The following is a 14,415-nucleotide window of genomic DNA, read 5'->3' as shown; positions in this document are numbered from 1 at the left end:
CATACAGGGAGAGAACCCACAACCTTGGCTGTATTTCCATTCACCCTGGAGCATGAAAAATCTGCTAATTGACTGCCTGCTGACCACTTGGCTCATCTTTGGGAATAGGAAAGCCAACTTTGAGAAAAATAGCGGCTGGGAGCCTAACCCTTTGCTGCTGTCAGGTCTTGGCCCCATCCCCTGCAGCTCAGAGACAAAGGTGATTGATATTGCCAAGTGTTTTGCAAATATTATAAATCTTTTAAATGAAAAGAGTTGATTGATAAATGACATGCTGTCCTTTTCAAACTAAGCATGCATGCTGGCTGTCTGCTGGTAACAGATTTGTCTACTGTAAATATAACCTGGTTGTTCACATCTCCCTGCATTTCTCAGATAACCACACGGATGGTGCAGCATAAAAAGAACTATACCAGAAGTTGGGGAACATGGGCTTTCATTCTGGATCTGCCACACATTGTATACATAGTTTTGAGTAAGGGGGAAGAAACCAGCATTGTTGAATATCTTCCAAATACAAGTCTCTGGGTAAGACACTGGAAATGCATGTAACCTCTTTAAATCTTCCCAACAACCTTGGAAGGCAAGTGTAATGATCCCCGTTTTATATATCAAGAAGGTGAATCTCAGAGAGACTGTATAACTTGCCCAAGATTACTGACCTTAACAAGTAGCAGAATCAAGAAATTAATTTAGTTCTGCTCATTTTAAAGCCATTGCTGTTTCTACCATACCATGTTGCCTCTGAAACTCAATTGCCTCATCTGTAAAATGAAAGAGGTGAACTATATGGGTATCTACCTTTTTTCAGGAAAGGACTGCATTAGACCAAAACCCAATGCCGTGAGGACCACAGTCTTTTTTTGTTTGTTTTTTTCCTTAAAAGTTTTTTCTTTAATAATATGCCCATGGCTTATGTAGAAGTGTTGCAAGATCTTCCACTGAGATAGTAATTTGTTTAAATGTGTTTCCCTCCTCCTCTCTTCCCACCACCAATTTCAAGCAATGAGCGTGGTTGTGCTTCTTTGCCTCAGAGGATATTTGTGGCAGGATGGACAGCAGAAGCCACTTGAAATCAGAGAATATTCTTAGTTTTTTTTTAAACCTATGCTCCTCGATATTATTATGGTAAGTGTGCCAGGGGATGAGGAAGGAGAAAGCAGTGCCTTTGAGGTCAACAGAGGGAGGAGGAAAGATTTCTCCAGAGATGAAAAAGAATGGTATTTTCTGTGCAGGAACCTGAGCATAGCTCCTTGGCAGAGCCTCAGAGAAGCGGCAGCCCCACTGAGGAGTCTGGCTATCCTCTGAGTCCAGAGAAACTGGGTCCCAAGCCCAGAGTCTGCAGCCTTAGAAAAGATTCCTGGGCCTCCATGTGGCATGGAAGCAGAGAGCACACAGGCTTGAAGCGTGACTATAGATGACTGTGATGAGCTAGAGATGAAACTCTCTTTCTCCATCTGTCAGCACCAAAACATTTCCTTGATTTTTATGCAGCCTTAATGACTAAAACTAAATGTCTCCCCTGTCGGACAGTACAAGAGCTTATATCAGATTTTATATTGATTTAAAATAGTAAAGGTCCCTTCTTCAAGATTTAATTTTAAAGGAATTAAATATGAGCTACTCAAAATTCTATATTAAATTAGACTCAGCTTCCAGTGGAATTGCTAATTGATCCAAGTCTATTTAACAATATAATTGCTAGTAGTCAGTCATGAAGCAATCATTCAGAAAAGGGTTATGATGTGCTGAACCACTAGTTCATACTTAAGTTACAATATACATCTCGGAATCTTAGTTACTCCTGAGGAGAAGGTAGAGCAATGAGATCAGGGAGGAGCACAAAGGGACATGGGTGGTTGTGGGTCAAGTTCAAAAGTCTAAATCTTGAATGGGTGGTGAGAGTATCAGTCTTTGCTTTATTATATATAATTCATAACTTACACATGCACAACAAATACTCTTTTGCATGTCTCAAATATTATAGTAAAATATGTTTTCATGCTGAAAACCTTTAGCAAAAAAGACCTAGGTCATAATCCTAATACATATCCCCAGAAGATTTGCTTTTCTACTCTGCCAGAAGACTGATTTACACCTTCTCATCACTCCTCAGAACTTGTCACCCCCTTAACACACACACAAACACACACACACACACTCAACTGTGGCCCTGTCTTGAACTTTATTGAGGAAATAAGCACAATGATTATGTTCTAATCACTAAATCACTAAGCCACCAAGTGGCTTGCATCTGATCTTTACTTTCTTTCTTCTCTTCTGCTACAATATAAAAATTATAGCAGTTCCTCCACAGATCTGGATCGTATCTCCTCCAGTACATAAAGATGTTTCTGCTGTATCAGCTTGCAGGTGCTATAGTATCTCTCCTTCAATAAAACAACCACAAACAGCCTCTCGGGACCTAGGGTTCCCTCAGCTAATTCTTTCTCCTTCACAGCAAAATTCTTTCTAAAAATCTGAACATTCTAATGGCCTAAATGTTCTCATTTCCTAGTTTTCTCCTTAGCCTACTTAGCTGCATATCTCCACTCAAACCACTGAGGTTGAGAGCACAAAATTCCCCCACATTGTCAAATCCAACCGTCACTTTTCTGTTTGCTACTTTCATGAGCTGTCAGCATGTTATTCAATATACTTGAGTGCTCCTTCTAAAATACTCCACTTCTGTGGTTTTCCACCCACCTCAACTGCTACCTTCTTCAGTCCCACTTCTGACACCTTCTCTGGCAAATTCTAACTATTGGACTGACCAGGACACTTTCTCTGACTTTACCTCTAACCCCTCCCTTTTGCTCCAAACTCATATATATAGATGCTTTCTTGACATTTCCATCTGAATATGTAATTTACCTCTCAAACTTAACATGTCTAAAACAGAACTCCTGCTTTCCTTCTAATCTTACCCAATCTTTTCCTTCTCCATAAGTAGCACCACCTTCTACAGCCTCAATTACTCAAAACCAAATCTAGGAACCATAATCCATTCATCTCATAACTTTCCCTTTCATGTTCAAATCCTCAAGCCCTGGCAACTCTACTCCAAAGAATGCCACAAGCTTATCACCTCTGCTCTAGTTCTATCACTACCATCCTAATTCAACCATCATTGTATTTTGTTTTAGCTACTGCCATAGCCTCCTAACTAATCCATTGATTCCACTTTTAAATTTTCACAAACTACCCTCAAAATGACAGTCAGAGATACTTTTAAGCAGAAATCAGAGCATGTCTGCCTGGCATGATTAACCCCTAATGATTGCAGAGCCTACTTCACCTCGATGTCCAGGTATTGTGTGAAATGTCACCTCTTAAGAGAATACATACCTCACCATGCTATGTAAAGTCATAAACACACAGAAGCACATAAACATACATATACATATTTATTTTTTACCATTTTTAAAACTAGTTAGCATAAAATGCTGGTACATAGTAAAAGCTTATGAACTTTTTTATTTTTTTTGAGATGGAGTCTCACTCTGTTGCCCAGACTGGAGTGCAATGGTGCTATCTTAGCTCACTGCAACCTCGGCCTCCCGGGTTCAAGCGACTCTCCAGCCTCAGCCTCCTGAGTAGCTGGGATTACAGGTGCACGCCACCACACCTAATTTTTGTATTTTTTTAGTAGAGACGGGGTTTCACCATGTTGGTCAGGCTGGTCTCGAACTCCTGACCTTGTGATCTGCCCTCCTCGGCCTCCCAAAGTGCTGGGATTACAGACGTGAGCCACTGCACCCAGCCAAACTTTATGTATTTATTTTTTATCCAGTCACTAATATGACTTTCCTCATCAACTCTAAGATTTTTTTTAAAGTAAGTTCTCTTGAATTTTCTATTAAACAATCTTATTTTCTGGATATAATGTTAATGTTGTCTTCTCCTTTATACTTGTTTTATGTCTTATTTGCCTTGTATTATTGGATTGTACAGAATATCCAAAGCAATGTTGAATGTCAATGATCATAGTAAACAGCAGCCTTAAGGCTCTGACTTTAATAGAAGTAGCTCCAGTATAACATTAGCTGTGGTGACTTCTTTGTTTGGGAGCTTCATGCAAATTCTACTTTTTCTGCTCATATATTAGTACTCTAATATCCTTGATTTAGTTATAAATTCCTTTAATATTCAGTCATGGCTTAAGTTAATTTCTACTCCCTGTTGCACCAGCTTATATTCTAAGAAATATCCTATCCCTTAAAATGACTTCTGCAGATAGCTAAACTCATCCGTATTCTGTTCACTTTTTAGTATCAATGTCAGCAAATAATCTGATTTTCAGATTCTTAAGAGAGATAAATGAGCACAGAGGAATGTTTATGGTACCAAGTGACCTAGAGACTTTATAAGTGGTAGAGATTGTAGTTTCTTTTCCTAATTCTTCCAAGCTGGGTCAAGGGAGCAGGTAGCACCCAAACAGCCGATGCTCACTCAGCTCATCAGAAGAAAAACCCAAGCCACCTCCAATCTACCCTTTCCACCAGTGATTTTTGGTATCCCCACTGGTTGCTACAAATTCCTGGCTTCTTAGTTCTTCTAGCTCAGGAGTATCAGTTACATAATTCTTCTTTAACTACACTTCCTCAGTAAGATATTAAAATGTTCCTCAAACTCAATGGTCACATAATTTAATTTCCTCCCTTTCCCTATTCTAAACTAACCATCTCCAGCAGCCATATCCAGTTATATTTCTAAGTAAACCAGCTTCCAAAAACATAGCTACATGACTGAATCTCACTACGCTTTGAGGTCCTGATATTGGTAACTTTAGACTATTTATGTAGATTAAAGCTTAGATAGCAATAGAAATTCATATAGGCTATTTTAAGAAAGTTTATATCACAAAATATAGCCATTTTAACTGCATCCCAGGTCTTCTATACCAACACCCCAAAATGTCTTTGCATTTAATAGGATGCCCTCTATTACGTACAAGTGCCCTTTGTTATCCACCTCAAATTTAGAAAATATCCTCTCATCTTCTGGGCCTGCCGACCTTTCAGGCAACAATCCTTACTTCATCACACATGAAATGTACTATGCTGCAATTATTCATCTCTCCTATACTTATCAGAGTCACAGAACCATTTTCTTTCATTTTTTTTTATCTTTAAGTTCTGGGATACATGTACTGAACGTGCAGGTTTGGTACATAGGTATACATGTGCCATGGTGGTTTGCTGCTCCTATCACCCCGTCATCTAGGTTTTAAGCCCTGCATGCATTAGGTGTTTGTCCTAATGCTCTCCCTCCCCTTTCCCCCCACCCCCTAACAGGCCCCAGTGTGTGATGTTCCCCTCCCTGTGTCCATGTGTTCTCATTGTTCAACTCCTACTTATAAGTGAGAACATGCAGTGTTTGGTTTTCTGTTCCTGTGTTAGTTTGCTGAGGATGATGATTTCCAGCTTTAGCCATGTCCCTGCAAAGGACATGAACTCATTCTTTTTTATGGCTGCATAGTACTCCATGACATATATGTGCCACATTTTCTTTATCCAGTCTATCATTGATGGGCATTTGGGTTGGTTCCAAGTCTTTGCTATTGTAAATAGTGCTGCAGTAAACATATGTGTGCATGTGTCTTTATAGTAGAATGATTTATAATCCTTTGGGTATATACCCGGTAATGAGATTGCTGGGTCAAATGGTATTTCTGGTTCCAGATCCTTGAGGAATTGCCACACTGTCTTCCACAATGGTTGAACTAATTTACACTCCTACCAACAGTGTAAAGGCACTGAACCATTTTCATTTGGCTTTTTAAAAATTTCATTCTACTGCCATCCAGGACCTCATTTTGGGTGCTTTTTATGTGAAAATGGATTGTAAAGATGTCAGGCAGATGTCATTAGTCCCCAGAATGAATGTGGTTTTGCTAATAGAGGCAGGTCTAATTAGCAATACTAAACTTTACCAGGCTTTTTTTTTTTTTTTGAGATTCATTGATTCTGTTAATCTATATTTAGCTACTATAAAAAAGGCAGTGGTAATGATGGTAGCCACCATACCAAAGATAATTGGAAAAATATGGTCTGCTAAATTCAAACAGAAAGTAGAAGCGGATTAACAATGACCAAGGCATATACATGTAATATAAATAAGTAGGCAGATAATAGATAGGTGATAGATAAGAGAGAGAGAGAGAGAGAGAGAGAAGGAGAAAGAGAGATATTGGTCTACACCTAGATCCCCTCCCTCTCTTACTTGTGGCCATCTAAAGACAATCTCTTATATTCTCGTTTCCCTTTGACACTCTCAACCTTCTCTTGGCAAATCTGCCATTTTTCCTTTATACTCATAAACCTTACACTTACTTGCTTTCCATTTAGATTTCTCTACATTACATCTATCTACTTTGGATCCCAAATGATTTTCTATATTTTATCCAGAAGATTTCTTGAAGTTGAGAATAGGTGGATAGAGAGTTCCAGCAAACTGGGTATTTGGATGACTAGAACAAATGGAAGGCTTTTCTAAGGTTCAGAAATTGTTATTGGCTAAACAACCTTGGTCTTGAGGCCTAATTGATCCTAGTGTCAGCATGGTGGGCTGAGGGAGGTAAGCTGACAGTGTGCAGAGTAGAGGCTGAGAGGACCAAGCTTGCTTTTGGGTTGACCTCGTGTGTAGTCATCTGATAATAAAACCTCAAAGTCCAAGATAACTTGGATTCAGTTTCCTCATAGGCTAATGTGAATACACAGAAGTCCTACTCTTTTAGGTGGAGTTATGGGATTGGTATTGCCTGGGCATTGATGGCACATAAGTGGTAGCATCTTAACCCTGAAAGAGGTGGGGAAAAAGTGAATTTCAAATTGAAACAGGACCCTAGCCAGAGCCTCTAGGTAGTAGACAGAGTTTAGCCCACCAGGAAGTGAGGGTTGGCAAGTACTGGGCTGTTGTTTGGCCAAAACCAGCAATCAGAGACCAGGGCACATAGCTCCAGGTCCAGCAGGTCCTGTAATATGAATCAGAATTGGGGCATGAGTCCCAACACACGATAGGCTTACCAGGAGCAATTGTGGAAAGGGTATCAGCCAATTATCCCATGGGTCCACTTCCAGGGTCTCACATGAGATCTGCAACATTGATCAGCAGGTGAATTTCAAACCTCAGCTTCAATGGGAAACTCAGAAAGTAGACAGAAGACAGGCAGCTACAGGTAGGGGTAGAATGGACCATATCTAGAGAGTTAGAGCCTTCTTGGCTGGTCCATATTTTAATATTTTAATCCCATTTCTGGAGATAAACAATGCTTGCCTCATTAATTCTCCTGATTGGTTTGAAAAAATGCTTTTTAATTAATTTTTCATTCACTTCTTCCTTATTTTCTTTGTTGATCTCTTCACATATATGTTTCGTCAGTCATAATATGGGTATTGTAGTCACTTCTACCTTATAAATTCTTCTGAGTATTAAAATGACAAAATGTTAAAAAGTATCTTACATTTAGCATAATGCCGGATGCATACTTCTCAATATGGTGGTTATTACAAATATTAATATCAATATCTGTTCCACACAGATTGTAAATACCAGCTGTCAATTTAGTGAGTCTCTACTTTAATCAACTTAGTAAGGCTTCATGCCAAGTTGACCATTTACTCAGTTTTAATTTTGATACCTTTTTGATGCATAAGTCTAATGGCTATTTTTATTAGAATGATTTTATTTAAAGAGTTGTCTGGTTTATCATCCATTAATTTAGAATTTGCTAGTTACTAAATAGAGAATTTCATGTTTTTCAGTCCTAAATCTCTAATATTTAAGAGACTTACTGATATTCTAGAGAAAAATTAATGTCTTTTTAAAAGCTATAAATTTGATATTTAATAATAAATTCAATTTAGTTCAGTTCTAGAATCTGGAGAATGGTAATATCTGTTTACTGGCAGCTTTCTTTAGAATGAACTTCTTTAGCCTCTGATTTTTTTTAAAGTTTAAATTTTGACTGATGTGTTTCATGGAAAAAAATGCACGTGCCAATGCTTATTTTTCATAGTAAAATTCATTGATTTATAGCTGTCCATCTGTATAAACTTCATGTTCCGGGGTTTCAAATTCATTTAAGGAAACAAGAATACAGTCTAGGAAAGGAAGGTAAAGTATGTTATAATTTATGAGGTACATACTGGGAAGAAACATGCCAAGCTAAAACAAACGCTTTCCTATGAAAAGAAAAAGTATCAGGTGAATTATAATGGAATTATTTGTTCAATGTTTGTTTATAAATCCAATTATTAAAAACCTGAAATAAGTTACAATTTAAAATATAACTATCTTACAGTTAAAAACGATATTCACTGCAGTATCTCATCTATATCTACCAGGGTGGTGCCTGTGGTTGGATGATTGGTGCAGTTTACAACTGGAGTGGTGGAGTAGACGTTCACATTATCCTCTATGGGACTAGTACCCATGCCCAGAATAGTGCAGTGCACAATGTGTACAGCTGTACTCAGTGGCCCTAGCTATGGCAGACACACTCGTAATTAGTGGCGATCCTAAATTCCTGTGGCATCCAAATTGTTCATTCCACAAAGAGAAAAAACAAGTACAAATATTTATGGACTGCCTTCTGTGCACCATTAAAATTACTACAATGCTTAAGAAAGAATTCCTACCCAAAAAGAGCACAGAGAGAAAGCCAGACAGATGAACAGTAAAATAGAATGTGATACAAGAATTCAGTTAGAGAAATGCACAAGGTACAATAGGACAAAAGAAAGGGGGCATGTAATACAACCTGGGACTTCAGAAAAAAGTTACTAAAAAATACGTCACATGGGCTCAGCAATGAGGATGAGCAGAAGTTTGCAAAAAAAAAAAAAATGACCAGGCATTTCTAGAGATGGAAACATCCTAGGTAAAGTCATAGGGGCAGGAGATATCAGGGTATATGACAGGAGACATAATCAGCTCAGTAGTATTTAAGCGTACAACATAGGGCAAGAGTAGAGAAACATGAAGCTAGAATTAAGGCAGGTGGCTGACATAGAAATAGAGTCAGAAAATCCAAACTATAAGCTAATGCAGTAGTCCAGACAAGAGATGCTTAATGCTTAGACTAGGATCGAGATGGCAAGAGTGAAAATAAGGGGATAGATTGGATAAATATTCATCATTTATTCATTCCTCTGACATTTGTTGAGTTTTAAGGACTATGCTCAATATGCCCCTGAGTTTATCAACCAAGTCCCTGCCCACGTGGCAGATGCAGTCATGTAAGGGAGACGCATGGGAGGCAAACTTGAGGATTAAGTGTCTGACAGAATTGAAAAGTAGGCAAGTGAAAGCCAGGCAGGTCAACTTCTAGATTTTTGATGGGCAGCTGCTAGATGTGGCCCATTCTCTAAATCGGTATTACTGTGGGAGGAGAGGATGATGATGAGTTCAGGAACGGGTACATTGAACTCAAAACACTCGGACCATGACATTTAAAGAGTAATTTCAGCATTGAATTGTGCCAAAAATATAAAGAAATACATAAATCATACACAGCGTGATGCTTAATTTTGGTGTCACCTTGACTGGCTTAAGGGATATCCAGGTAGCTGGTAAAGTATTATTTCTGGGTGTGTCTGTGAGGATGTTTCCAGAAGAGATGAGCATTTGAGCATCCTATTAAACAATCTTATTTTCTGTGAGGATGTTTCCAGAAGAGATGAACATTTGAATTAATAGACTGAGTCAAGAAGATGGCCCTCACGAGTGTGGGTGGGCATCAGCCAATCTGTCGAGAGCCTGAACAATAAGACAGAGGGAAGGTGAATTCTCTCTCTTCAGGAGCTGGGACACCACCATCTCCTGCCCTTGGACATCAGACCTCCAAGTTCTCCAGCCTTCAGACTCTGGAGTTTGCAGCAGGAACAGCTCACGAGGTTCGCAGGTCGTTTGTCCTCACACAGCTTCCTTAGCTCTCCATCTTGCAGACACCATATCAAGGGACTCTTGGCCTCCATAATCATATGAGTCAATTTCCATAATAAATCCCTTCTTACATATCTCTCTCTGTATAAGTTCTTTTTCTCTGGAGAACCCTGACTAACATACTACATACACATAAATACATAAAACTACAATGAGATTTCTGCTAAAGGAAAAACCTGCTCGATAGAGCTCTTGTTTATGAATGGATATAGTTCTTCAGAGCTGAATTGTACGTGCAGTATTTCATTTAAGGCTCCACTGATATTTATGGCAGTAAAAAGGTGTTCAATTTAAAATGACAAACTTATAATTTAAAGCAATAAAAAGATACACAAGAACCCCTGGCTCCTTGGCAAGATTGGACTGCAGCCTCACAGTGTGAGGCACCGGGAAAGAATTTGTTCTTGTGTGTAGGCTGAACCCAGACCAGTAGGCGATTGCATCTGGGCAAGATCTGTGAATGAATTAACATTTTTCTATTCCAAAAAAAAAAAAAAGTTCTCCAAAAAGTAGTTTTTGTTATTTTACTTTCAGCTGTTTTCAAGGATAATGTTCAGATTTTTTGAATTCAGGAATTCACTTGAGGTATTTAACAGATCATTCGGCTTCTTCCCAGCCTAATTTTCCTAATAAGCAGCATTTTAACCTACTTTCTTTAAGAAAACAGAAATAACTTCAAGGGGAAAGAAAGTAGAGCAAGCTGATACAAACACTCCAGAAAGTGCTTCACAATTTGAAAAGTGTCTAAGAATGAAACTTTATATTTTGATGGTAAAAAAAGCTAGTTCCAAAAATAATTATGCCTTAATATTACACAAATTCATTCAACTATATGAAAAATATAGACTGTCAAGAATATTCTTCACAAACATTTCTTAACAGCAAAATCAATCACAGTTAACATACTCATGATATGTATGGCTTTTGCCAAATTCGAGCAACAATCTGTTTAAAAGGAGAAAAAAGCACTAAATATGAGTCCTCGTTTCTAATCTGAAAATAAGAGGGTTGACCTAACGATCTCGAAGGTAACTGCTAATTTAAAAAGCCTGCTATCCTAGATCAGTATTTTGAGATTAAACTAATCTTTCCAAACTAAACTTTCTAAACTTTGTAAATTATTAACAGTAATTTGCTCTATGTAAAATGTTAAGACATTTTGAAGGTTTATTTAAATTTAAAGTGTTCTATTTTTAATCATGCAAGATTGATATGTTATAAAAAAAAAGTTCCAAGATGTTAAATGCCAGAGTGTATTTATTCATTCATCCCTTGTGCATCCCATGCACACCATCATATTGAGCCATTTATTTATTCATTCATTGGTTTAAATATTTATTAAGCATATGCTGCATATCCAGCACTTAAAAGACACTAATGAAAGGGAACCAGAAGGCATATTTTCTGCCCTTTTCCCTTAGAACCTGATTGGATGGGAAATTCTTTTTTTTTTTTTTTTTTGAGACAGAGTCTACCTCTGTGACCCAGGCTGCAGTATAGTGTCACGATCTCAGCTCACTGCAACCTCCGCCTCCCGGGTTCAAACAATTCTTCTGCCTCAGCCTCCTGAGTAGCTGGGATTACAGGCATATGCCACCACACCCAGATAAGTTTTGTATTTTAAGTAGAGATGGTGTTTCACCATGTTGGCCAGGCTGGTCTTGAACTCCTGGCCTCAAGTGATCCGCCTGCCTTGGCCTCCCAAAGTGCTAGGATTACAGGTGTGAGCCACCATGCTTGGCCTGGACAGGAAATTCCTGAATGGTGCTTAACATGTACAGCAATAGTCTAAGCACTCATCATACAAAAAAAAAAAAATTGGAAATTTTACCTTGCAAAATATTAGTGTGTCTTTGTCCATAATTTCAGGGAAATACAAGTGAAAGAGTGAATTAAGATACTTGAATGATGTGACTTGTCAGGGATTTGCTGCCAAGAGCATCTCACAGGGAAGCCAGGAGTGTGGATGGGTAAAGAGGAAGTGGGGATCTGGGAACTGAAAACCCCAACATAGAGGCTTCAGGGAGCCTGGTTTTTGCAAGCTCTGGGAAAGAGGTATCCGTTGTCCTGTTCTCTCACTTGTCTCTATTTTATATCGTCTAACATTCACCTATCAGAAGAATCACTTAAAAACATTATATTTATTATGAACAGCAGACATTATTTGCTGTTTTGACTTTTTATAAAATGTTCCGTGGTAACTGCTTGTAAAACGGTTTTATTTTATATGTCAATGGCCTTTGCATGATAGTCCTTGTCTGACTTTACGTCTATTATTCCATGAACATTTTCTATTGTCAACTTTTAAATGCTAGGAAAAAAACAAACTAGTGGCTTGAGAGTCAAGCCTATTCCATTTTCTGTTAACCAGCAAATCACTCCCATACTGCCACCTAGTGGGCCATAGCAGCAGCTTCCACGATTGACAGAAATTGTTAATTCAAGTAAACTCAAATTTAGGATTCTTCAAAATTTCTGCTTTTGCATTAGTTGCTTGGAATACTCAAATCATCTTAACATAAAAATGATATCATGAATGGTTGTTAGGTTTCCACCTTCCTCATAAAACCATTGATCCCACAATGTACTTTGCTTTGGTTTGGATTGGTCTTTTGAGACAGTCTCACTCACTCTGTCGCCCAGGCTGGGGTGCAGTGGTGCAATCTCGGCTCACTGCAACTTCCACCTCCCGAGTTCAAGTGATTCTCCTGCCTCAGCCTCCGAGTAGCTGGAATTACAGGCATGTGTCACCATGCCCGGCTACCACAATGTACTTTGAATGAACACTGTCTATGTATGCAGACTCATCTGTAGTCACAGCTCCGTGGAGATGTCTCGTGTCATCTCACTTGTACCTTCTGCTCTTACTCGTCCTACAATCTATGAGAAAATGCCTGATTCCCAGCCTTCCACTCCAGCCTTGATGCCTCGACCTGTACTCTGGCTTGGGCAGAAAAAGAACTTCCTTGGGGTCCATCTCTCTCTCTCTCAGCCTGCTGCTGGTTCCTGAAGCTGTGGCTCAACCAAGAGCCAGATTCCGCCTCTGTCCCTGTCCCAATTCTGGACTAACCTCCATTCCACCCTTGCCTGGCCCCTTTGGATGCCTCGCTCCAGCCTTGCCTCTCTGATGGCTCAGTTAAACCCTCACTAATGAGTTCCCATAGTGATTTTCACCCTGTGGCTGGATCAGGCCCTCACAGCTCCTCTTGACCAGAGAGGTAGTTGTCTTCTCTGCTTATTCCTCCTTTCCAAATATTTTTAAGTGTATGATGAATTAGTACTGTGGTTGCCTGATCCTAGGGAAAAAGGGACACAGTAGCTTAAGGAATTTCTCATTCTTCTGGTTTTCTGTGATGGCCTCTGTCCTTGAGTTGAGGTCTGAATATATGTAGAATATGTCTAGCTAAAAGGAGCCTGCCTTATAGTCTAGACTTTTTTTTTCAAATTTTATATAAAGGTGTCAAATATGTAATGGATATATACGTAGCTTGGCCAGGCAGTGTTTCGGGCCCTAGATATAAGATGCTGTTCTCGTGGAACTGACATTTTATTGGGGGAATGAGAGACAGACAGCAAGTTAGCACGTATACAACATATAATAATACTTTGAGTGACGAAAAATGTCTGAATAAGAAAAAACAAGGTAAGAGGACAATGAGTACTGGGAATTGTATGTGTCGGTGGGGATATTTTACATAGTTTTCTAAGGAACACCTCTGGATTAGTTGTCTATGGCTGCATAAAAAATTATCCAGAGGTTTAGCAGCTTAAAATAACAAACATTTATTACTTCGCCATTTCCATGGGTCAGCAATCCAGGTGCAGATGAACTGGGTGCCTGTGAATCAAGGAGGTCTCTCACAAGTCAGCCATCAGGGTTGGGGCTGCAGTCATCTCCAAGCTTAACTGGGAGAGGATCTGCTTCCAAGCTCACTCACATGGCCAGTGACAAGCTCCGGGTGCTCACTGGCTCTTGATCAGAGATATCAGTTTCTTGCCTTATAGGTCTCTCCGTAAGGCAATTGACAAGAGTTCTAAGAAAGATAGAATGAGAAAGACTGGTACAGAGCATGAAAGACGGAAGCCAGACTCTTTTTGTAACCTCATTGTGGAGGTGGCATCCTATCACTTCATTGCATTCTATTTGCTACAAGTGAGTCACCAGGTCCAGCCCACACTCACCTAGTAAATAGAAGCAGGCAGAGATCATTGGGAGTTATGTTAGACAAAGTGATATTGGATGAGAGGCTAGAATGAAGTAAGGAGCAAACTCTCTGGGGAAGCATTAGCCATGTCAAGGGATCAGCAAATATGTAAACCTTGAGACAGGCACATTCTTGATGTGTTCAAAGAACAGCAAGATTTGCTTGTCTGGAGCCCAGGAAGCAAAGGAGAGAAGCACAGAAGATGAAGTCAGATATACCTGGAAGGTAGACATGGATCTGCTGTGTATCACTATAGATCAGT

General features: G+C 39.2%; 1 protein-coding gene across 1 annotated transcript in view; it reads left to right on the top strand.

The window, feature by feature from the left end:
* Positions 1-381: 381 nt before the first annotated feature.
* SAMD3 (sterile alpha motif domain containing 3) overlaps positions 382-14,415 on the top strand; it is a 192,182-nt gene continuing 178,148 nt past the window's right edge. Inside the window, exon 1 of the mRNA XM_003827645.5 lies at positions 382-528. The gene's annotated coding sequence lies outside the window, so the exon portion shown is untranslated. The remainder of the gene's footprint in view (positions 529-14,415) is intronic.

The sequence above is a fragment of the Pan paniscus genome, chromosome 5 (genome assembly GCF_029289425.2).
Source record: "Pan paniscus chromosome 5, NHGRI_mPanPan1-v2.0_pri, whole genome shotgun sequence".
Lineage (NCBI taxonomy): Eukaryota > Metazoa > Chordata > Mammalia > Primates > Hominidae > Pan > Pan paniscus.
This window is presented reverse-complemented; position numbering and strand designations above follow the sequence as displayed.